Source organism: Haplochromis burtoni, unplaced genomic scaffold (assembly GCF_018398535.1).
Source record: "Haplochromis burtoni strain Fernald_Lab_line unplaced genomic scaffold, NCSU_Asbu1 Contig_3791, whole genome shotgun sequence".
NCBI classification, from domain to species: domain Eukaryota; kingdom Metazoa; phylum Chordata; class Actinopteri; order Cichliformes; family Cichlidae; genus Haplochromis; species Haplochromis burtoni.
In genome coordinates this window covers 1-4101 of record NW_024586152.1, presented here as the reverse complement: position 1 = coordinate 4101, position 4101 = coordinate 1, and the positions used below count along the sequence as shown (strand labels likewise).

Below are 4101 nucleotides of genomic sequence, written 5' to 3'. Positions count from 1 at the left end.
ACATGCGGCTGTCTTCTTGTTTGATGGCAGATACTCCCTTCACCCTGGCCAAAAAGGCTAAAATGACCAAAGAAAAAGTGGAAAACAGTTAAACATGAGAGGTTTTTGGACAAAGTTTGTGTTTTTTCCATTGTTTAAGCACTGCTTCCAGCCAAGAGTGATACCATATATGCCCTATAGCTGCAGAAAAGGCTAACATTGTTATCTTTTTACAAAAAAACAGCTGAACATGAGAGGTTTTTGGACCAATTTTGTGTTCTCCATTCTTTAAGCACCGGTTTGAGCACCGTTTAAGCACCGGCACCGTTTCAAAAGTACCGGTTTGGTACTGGTATCGGATAAAACCTAAACGATACCCATCCCAAGGTAGAAGAATACCATTTAACTGTAAACCAACCACAACCTTGTCCCGCCCACACGGTTGTGGTTGGCAGCTGATAAAATAGAATTATTATAAGAGTTGAGTATAGTTTTGCAGCAGTGCGAAGAAGGAAAGATTAAACCCAAAATGCAGACTCATAGGCAGAACGTAACTCAAAAACACAGCTTTATTGCTGGATGTAGTAATCCAAAAACCAAACAGGGGCAGACTAGAAACTTAAACTAGCAAGAAAAACACACAGCTGGAGAATGAGGGAGATCACGGCGCAGGACAGAGAGAGACACAGGCATAAATACACACAAAGAGGGAACAAACCACAGAAGGCAACACGGCTGAACATGATGTAACTAACAAAACAGTCAAAGAAACCTGAACATGATGCACACCGGACATGGGACTGTCAAAGCAAAGCAAAGTAACTCTTTTTTTTTTTTTTTCTTCTCATCTTCTCTCTGATCATTTGCCTTGTTGTTCTTGATGCATGACTATACACCTGGCCAGTGGTAGGGCTGCCACGATTAGTCGACTAGTCACGATAGTCGACGACTAATTTAATAGTCGACGCGTCGTTTGAAGCTTTGTAAGATCCCAAAAGACGCAGGAATAAGTAGTAGGATTTAAGAGTGTAATAACGGACTGAAACAGAAGATGGCAGCACTGCATGTACAAGGATGCCAGCTGCCGTTAAACCCCGAAGAAGAAGAAGCTGTGTCCCAGAATTCATAGCGCAGCCCAGCTCAGTTTCCAACAATGGCGGCAGCTAGTTAGTTTTAATATTACTCTTATTATTCTTTCTGGGTCATAAAATAAACATTTAACGTGTTTTCAGGCGAGAATGTAGCTGTGTAAACCTCAAATATCTGCTCAGTTTATCAAGACACCACATATTTTCAAAAGCGCACCGACGTTTTCGGAGATGTCTTATTACCCACCAGCTCGATAGCGAGCTGGGGTTCAAGCCTCACTAGAGCTGGTGAGAACACCGGACTCTGGGCAAATCGTTTTCAAACCCACCGCCGTCTTTCGCTACTCAGGTTAAACATGATATATAAGTCACTTAGATAACTTAAAAATGTTATTGTTTGGCTTTTTTCAGTATTTTATTTGTTCCTGAGTAAATCGGCTGAGTTTATTGAACTCCACCGCAACAATCTGCACATTTCATTAAAATTTAATAAACTGTATCACCTCATTCATCATCAAATATTTAACGTGACTGCACAGAAATGCGCCTTACCAGACTGGACTGAAGAGGGTCCAAGTCTTTCTGCCACTTTGCTCCTGGACTGGCATACTGATGATCAATCTGCCATTCCAGAGTCCCATATGAGTGGTCCAGGAGAAACTTCCTTTCATTTGGTGGATCTGATAATATGCAAATATGTGGCATGACATACAAACTTTAATCAATTTTTAACATTAAATCAAAATGTAATTGCAACTACTTATTGCATGCCATACTCTTACTTTTTGATCTGTGGTAGTTTCTCAGCCTGGACACGTTTACCTTCTGGCAAGTTGCTCCCTTCACAATAGTGGCCACCCCCTTTGGCGTGATGCTGGCCACAGTGTACGGTCCTTGGTGTTGGCTCAATAATGCATCTCCAGTGCGTCGTCTCTTTGGATCACCTGACAAAAGAACATCATCACCTGCTTGAACAACACACTGTCTTACCTGCTTCCTTTTCCATGTTCCAAAGGTCTTCTTCTGGGTGTCCTGTGCCCTCTCGATGTTGCAAAGAACCTAAAAAAAATTACACAAAATGCAGAGTGAGAAAGAAAAATATCTATTATTCACCAAGTTGCCGTGGAAATGCTCAATCTGTAAATATAGAAAAGCTATTTACTACAGCAGAAAAAGTGTTGAATACACAATAAAAATGAGAATGTTATCAACCACATTTTCCCTTTTTCCTCAACAAACCTCCTTTCCCTGTCAGCCATCCCCCTTCAAATGTACAGATCGTTTCATTCAGAACTGTCATTTCCTCAACTCTTGTGTCGATGTCCTCTTCAGGATTTGCAACCTCAAAGTCATCATCCATGGAACAGCCATTCATCACAGCAGGAAGACGTGGATGTCGATAGAAGAGCAGGAAATAGGGACTGTGGCGGGTGGAGTCCTGATCACACAAAATCTCTCCATTATTTCACTTTCTCTTGCACTTGTCAATAGCTTTTTTTTTTTTTTTTAAAAACCTAAGTTTAAAAACACATTCTTAAAATGATGCAACACTATAAAGCATCTTAAAAGGAATACAATATGTCAAAACAGGAATACCTGCTTTGCAGTGTTGATGCCATACACCACAGCAGCAAGGTGAACATCCCAGTCATCATGGTTCTGGTTGACGTACTTTCTGAGAGCACGCTTAATGTTCTGGTTGGTCCTCTCATCCTTTGAGTTTTATTGTAGCATAGATAAACAAGCATGACTGATTTCGCATGTTTAATATTCAGCATGCTGAAAATGCTGTTGTTGAGCTGCAGCGACATGAGCAGACTTGGCCTAAATACATCATATCATATCATATCATATCAAGGTATGAATAACACTTTCAAAAGTTTTACCTGGTTCACAAACTCCTTTCTAGTGATGATTTTCCTGACCATGACAAACGTGTAAAACTTAGAGATCATGATGGCAGAGACCTCAGCTGCAGTCTTGGACTTAAGAGGTTCTGCAATCACCCACTTAGTATACAGATCGGTCATTGTCAGGACATATGGGTTCCCCTAGACGTGTTTCCGGGAGTGGTCCAATTAAATCCATGCCCAGCACCTCCCAAGGTTCTTTTACTTGCAGGTCACAGAACTTATCAAATTAAAATTTAAAGCTACCCTGCAGCACAAAAGCTTATTAGCATGAAAATGAAATTGTTGAACAGACCTTAAGATGTACCTTGATGGGATGTAATGCTGGTGCCATAGTCTTGATTAGGTCATTCATCTGGCAGCGATGACAGCATCTGACCTGAAAGATGTATCCCAAAAAATATTTCAAGGATACCGTAAAACCAGTTGATGTAAATTGATAACAATTTAAAAAAACAAACAAAAAACAGACACACAAACACACACACACACACACACACACACACAGAAACTAATGTTGAAATGTAAGTGTGTAAGTAAAGACAAGGTTCTTTATCTTTTTAACTGAAATAAGGCCATACCCATTGACCGATGTCCTGGTTCAATGTTGGTCAGTAATAGCCAGCAACAACCCTGTTTCGGGTACTTTTGACACCACTGTGGTTCCCGGTAGCAGGGTTATTGTGGCATTCCACCAAAACTGACTTCTTCTTCTCCTCCTCTGACTACCAGGCGCATGCACTGCATACTGGGGCCAGTGTAGAAGAGTCTGTTGTCTGTTACAAGACGAAAATGAAAAAAGCTGAGAGAGTTGCTGACTAAAGTAAATGAAAATGTCTGACAGATATTGATAAAGTTTGGGATAATGTATCTGCAGCAGTATGGTACATTTATCTTCAATTGAAATAAATTTTTAAAACTATATATAGGGTAGATATGATAGAGTTGTATTTTTTTTCAAAATATTATATACACACATATTATATATATACACTCAACAAAAATATAAACGCTCAACAAAAATATAAACGCAACACCTTTGTTACTGCTCCCATTCCCCATGGGATGGACGTAGAGACCTAAAATTCATTCCAGATACACAATATAACCATCCCTCCCAAACA

The 4101-nt window shown here is 40.0% G+C and overlaps 1 long non-coding RNA gene across 1 annotated transcript; it reads right to left on the bottom strand.

Moving 5' to 3' along the window:
* Positions 1 to 1502: 1502 nt before the first annotated feature.
* Positions 1503 to 2824, bottom strand: LOC121813949. Its single transcript, XR_006053982.1, has 4 exons — positions 2664 to 2824; positions 2307 to 2505; positions 1850 to 2126; positions 1503 to 1747 (listed from the first exon to the last, which is right to left on the bottom strand). It is a non-coding gene; the product is annotated as an uncharacterized LOC121813949 (long non-coding RNA).
* Positions 2825 to 4101: the final 1277 nt, after the last annotated feature.